At 33.3% G+C, this 5,675-nt stretch overlaps 1 long non-coding RNA gene across 1 annotated transcript; it reads left to right on the top strand.

Moving 5' to 3' along the window:
• The first annotated feature begins 3,840 nt into the window (after positions 1 to 3,840).
• LOC139905536 (uncharacterized) lies at positions 3,841 to 5,336 on the top strand. The gene is made up of 2 exons (XR_011780401.1): positions 3,841 to 3,992; positions 4,076 to 5,336. It is a non-coding gene; the product is annotated as an uncharacterized lncRNA (long non-coding RNA).
• Positions 5,337 to 5,675: the final 339 nt, after the last annotated feature.

The following is a 5,675-nucleotide window of genomic DNA, read 5'->3' as shown; positions in this document are numbered from 1 at the left end:
CAAATTTAGAAACATGGGATTCAATTCTGCATATACTGTTTTTGTACCATTTTTGCTGTTGAACGACAAATTGGTGACAAAACGCATGAGTCATTTCAGGTTTTTGTTTTTTTTTTTTTTTTTTTTGAATGAATTGCTTCGACTTACAAACTCCGGTTCAAAAACGAATTAAAGTTGTATGCCAAGGTCAGTTAAATGAAATAAATTGATGTTTTAAATTTTTATAAGAACTACAGAGTCAATCAGAGTTGAATATCATTCCTTTAGATTGAATGGTCAATTATTAATCTAAGAAAACCAAATAAATGTGACGTCATACTAACACCCTTCTTTTTTTCTGCTGATACATTTGCTCAACCATTAGTTCATCTTGTCGCCTCTCTGTGTTTCTTTTTCTATGGGCCTAACAGTCATCACAGATATGTAAATAAATAGTTCAAAACGTACATCACTAAAAGAGATATTAGCCTTCTTTTGTGGCCCACGCAATTAATTTACTCTCATAAACTATGATGATATATACTCATGTTGTATACCTTGAAATTTCTTTTGAAAGTCTAACCCACCATTTGTAATCATAAATGTAATAATTATAACAATATTTTACTGTCATGACATGTTCCTTTTTTTAAAGGAAATCGAGGACATTTGGAAATTTCATGTGAAATATATTTGCATTTAAGGAGTATCTTATATTGAAAATAAAGGTCACCAGGGATTTTTTTTTTTTGTATATGTACATATATTAGTATCTATGTGTATGCTTCCTCTCGTTAAAAACCTCGGATGAATACCTTCCTTTAAAACTCTTTGTTTCCTTGATACTTTATGACAAGAAGTTTCCTAACAAACTAACAATTAATAAAAGTGTCGAACTAATACTTTTTCACAAAGAGTTACAAATTGAAGTAAAAAAAAAAGTGTTAAGACTGTGTGTAAGAGGACAAATTGCAACATGAGACTTTCTCGGCATTTTAAAAACTGCATAGTGCTTCAATTCGATGGATATCCTTCACATTCAATTATTTATGATACTTTAACTATAAGTTATGGTGGACTTGATTAAATTTTCCATCTTGTGTATTATTAGTATAACTAAAATATTGTATATTCAATTAATACTAAAAAAATATGTTTTTTATTTTCTAAAAAGATTGTCCGTAAATCATTGCATTTGATTAATTTTAATTCAGGACGTTCTCAAATTACGAGAAATACAATTATTAATATAGATATCCATATTACTTTAAATGCTAAATGATGAAGATCAAATATGGTGGTCGGAAACCATTTGTCGAATAGATAATTGTTTAGAAAATTGTCAACAATTATACTACATTTATAGTGATTCATCTACATATTGGTCATACGTCACGGTATTACTTCGCTAACACAAAAATACTCTATGTATTTTGTTATCAGCTGTGGATTCTGTCTTCTCTCTTGATACGCCCTGGCTATTTCATAATTTATTTTATTTCATCAATACACTATGTAATAAGTTATTCTATACGTTTGCTCCGCTTCCAAAAGAACAGGAATACAAATTGTTGTTGATCCCTCGTCGTTGATATAATATATATTGGCCATTTTATTATTTCCATGAATACATTTTGGCTATTTCTTCATAGAAATACTATAATAACTACTCTTTTAATAAAATATTACTGAGCAATATTTTAATACAGTATCGAATTAAATACTGAGTAGATTTTTATGATATTATTTTTTTTATTATTAAATGTGGAATAACTGTAATAGTCTACGAGTATATAACAAATAAATAGCAGTTGGTATGATTGACTGATTTGGCTACCTAACAGAGTATTTCGGGCCTATTTTCTGTTTCTTTTGGAGGAATAGTTGCGTGATACAATAAAGGTAACGACATGACATGTCTAAAAAGTATAAAGGAGACAAGACGCTTGAAATAAAAACTATATATATATGAATTATGTTCAGTATTCACGTAGCCTTGATAAAAAAATATTGAATATTAATTCCCTTCGTAGATGATTAGGATTATGTATTTTTGTTTTAAAATAACTTTGACAACTTTTCATAGCATAATAATGTTTAAGATACTATGAACTATTGTTTGAATAAATAGTTTAGGTTTATGGTTAAATCTAAAGAAAACTACATTACCTTGTCCAAAATATTGACTTCTATTAAATTTCATTCGATTAATCTTAGTCAAAAAATGTGATAACAATGAATTGAGCAAAAGAAGTTCAAAGCGCATATACTAAATTTTAGACAAATCAGAATTAGAGATAAGAAAAAATATTCTTGATTGATTTACATGACTCCTCTTTCCCTTATAGTATCTTTAGTTATGCCCATCTAAGGATACGTTGATAGTTTGCCATTTTGCAGATGGTTGAAAATAAAATAGCCCTCTTAGTTTCACGAATTGTACCTCAGACACACGAGATTTATGTAGGATATCCGTGGGACCTCGAGGCATATTAAAAATCCCCGCTGCTACTCAAATAACCCCTGTAAAATCGTCTATACTTCAGGTCACTTGGTCGTGTAGTTTACACTTGAGGTCTCAAGGCATATCAAAAATCAAGGACCCCTCCTAGTTTCCCAATAGGTATTATTTTTAAATATCAAGTTTCGTCGCACGCTCTCTATGATCAAGGGCTTTTCTGCAGATGAAAAAACTACCAACGGATCCTGAAATAGGTCAGTCTCATCTGTAGATGGGACAGATTGGTAGATAAATTACTATATATATTGTATTAGATAGTACCGAAATTATTGAGACAGGTTCGTATAAAGGGAAAGGAAAAGAGTTAGCCACAAAATTCCATCTGCATCGATTTTCTCATGAATTTTTTTTGTGGGAAAAAACATTCCTTAGTTATTCAGAGACTAAATAGCTAATGTCTACATACCATATTTGCACAACTTTCTCCATTCGTCTATGAACATGGAGACTCACAATTTTCGCTCTTACTTTTTGATTTACTACAACCAGTCCCTGAGATCCCCACCGACCTCACTATCGTTTACCCTGATGCCTGCCCTAGTCGTGCAACCATCTTCCGGTGGGCTTGTGAGATCTAGGATGGACCTTTTAAGTTCGAGAAACGTTTCTCATCAGGACGTCCCCGGTAGACAAGGACACCCAACAACATCGCCCAAGTCAAGGACCTCTTAAAGAACAAACCCCGATTGAGCGTTCGAGAGAACCTAACAGAGCTTTCCCAACCAGCCACAGCGATTTTTATAATCCTAACTGATGATCTCCGCTTCAAAAACCTCATCATCGTGTGGGTACCCCAATTTCTCTCTCTCAGGCCATCAAGGATGAGCGAGTGAAGTGCTGTAGAGACCAGATTAAGTTCTTGGACGGGACGAGTTCTGGTTCTTCTGGAACAGGAGCGAACAGAGGGATGTCTAGATGGACCCCAAGGACCAAGTGTTCAGCGAGTCATGACGTTTTTTGAACGAGGAAAAGCTTTTCATGTAGTTGGTGAACCATTGCTATGACATTATCCGAGCAGGAAGAGACTATGAGACATGATTTAGTCATTTTTTTAAACTTTTCAATGTAATTTCTTGTCTTATTGGGACAGTCTCAATCCTTTTGGAACAATGCAGGCAATTTTCTAAAGATAGCAATTTTCCTGAGAGTTATTTTCGATGGGCAATGTTTCAAGGGTCATTATTCATTGTGGACCATTTTCTTAGAATCGTATGAAATACGATATTCTTTTATATATTTAACCTGTTTTATCACTTTAGATTTGGTAAGAAAATCAATTAATTGAGTAGATACTTAGATATAATTTATGATTTGTTTTTAATCGAATCTCAAAGCTTCATTTACGAAACTCTAAATCTATAATTAAATTCAAATTATACATTTTGATATAATTTATTACACAGACTCTATACAGATTTGAGACTTTAATTGAAAATGTCTTTACACACTTCTCAATATTTTAACTTGCAATGGTACTAGGATTTTAATTTACGTACGTACATGTTATGAACAAAAATTAAGATCATGATAATTGTATGTTTCATCCTTTGTTGTGGTCGTTTCTGTAAAATGAAGAGTGCTTAATAGTTGCATCATTTGTAAAAGTATATGCTCAAAGTACAAATGTGGCCCTTCAACACATTTATATTCTCCGACGAATTATTATTTAATTACCAAACTATTGGGATTAACCCTTTGGAGGTACTGCAAATTGCACTTAAAGTGCCTAAAATGGATAATCGCAATAAAAAAAAGTAGAAATTGATAGATTTGATTTGAAAGGCCATATTGGAGCCAATATAAAGGTGAGGACTCAAAAATTATAAAATTTTAAAAGCCGTTTTCATTTCCTATAATTTGTATTTTGTGCAATTTTTATGGGAAACTTTTGAAGCAAAAGTTGGTAATTCAACCATTTTTTACACTTTTTATTCCATATGTTCCCCTCCATTCTGAGTAATGGCTTCAACAAGGGGACAAACAGAAGCTCAGCTGGTCTCCATACTATCTGAGGACAAGTTGTGATCACGGCCTTCAGGGCATCGACATTCCGTCTTGTTTGTCTTGCCCTCCAAGACTCTCCCAACAGCAAAGTCCAAGGGGTTCACATCAAGTGAGGACGAAATTAAGAAGTCTGCCGGCTAAATGGCTGCCATATTCTCCCTACAGAAATGCTGCACATTCGTGGACGTTTGTGCAGGGGCGCTGTCTTGAGTAAATACATAGTTGTCTCTGGGGAACGTACTCATCAATCATGACACGATATGGTACCTGAGGACCTTTTAGTAGACGTCCGTATTCTTTCTCGATGGCCTTGAAGAAGTAGGCATCTTACAGTTATCGGACACCGTGACGCCGAGGACCATGATCTAAGCTGGATGTTTGGACCTGAAGTTTCCCTCAGAGCTCTTGATTCAGCCAAGAAGCGATCATTGCTCCTATTCAGACCAGCGTCCACTATGAAGATCTCCTTGTCGGAGATCGACTTGTGCGCGGAGGAATGGAACACCCTCTACCGCTTTGGTTGTTGCTCCGACGACATTTTTGATTACACAAAAACAAAACGAACATCAAATTGTAGCTTTTTGTTAACTTTTTGAAATGGCGCGAAGAACAAAGTTGTCAGATTTATAGAACTGATGGCCTTGAATTTTTTGAGTCCTTACCCTGTAAGTCTCTTGGAGTACAAAGCTTATAATTGACTCAAATTTGACTACAAAATATTGGACATTGTGTATATTTAAAATAAAATAACAGGTTTAAATTTTCTCCTTTTCTCGATTTTTGTTCAAGATTGTATTTATGTTGATGCAAATAAAAGAGAACCAAAGAATAATTTTACTTTTGTAATTTGAATATTTTTTCAACAAACAAATACCTATAAAATGCATTCTTAGTTCTACCAATGAGGGACTTCTTCGACAAAGTTAAGCCTAAATTCCCATTTCTTTTTTTTCAATTATACATTCATTAATAAATTTATATATAATTTTAAAAAGAATTTCCTACTTTTTACTTAATATGGCGTTATTTATAGTCTCAACGGCACAATATCTACCTATCTATATGATACTATTTAACGCCTCAAAGCACGTATTCACTTCATTAAAGGTATTACATGTTCATGCCCTTGGGAGCTAGCGATGGGCAATACTTTGAATAAAATATTTTATGT

This window comes from Lepeophtheirus salmonis, chromosome 5 (genome assembly GCF_016086655.4).
Source record: "Lepeophtheirus salmonis chromosome 5, UVic_Lsal_1.4, whole genome shotgun sequence".
Taxonomy (NCBI): domain Eukaryota; kingdom Metazoa; phylum Arthropoda; class Copepoda; order Siphonostomatoida; family Caligidae; genus Lepeophtheirus; species Lepeophtheirus salmonis.
Note: the sequence above shows the minus strand (reverse complement) of the source record. Positions and strands in the feature narration are given on the sequence as shown.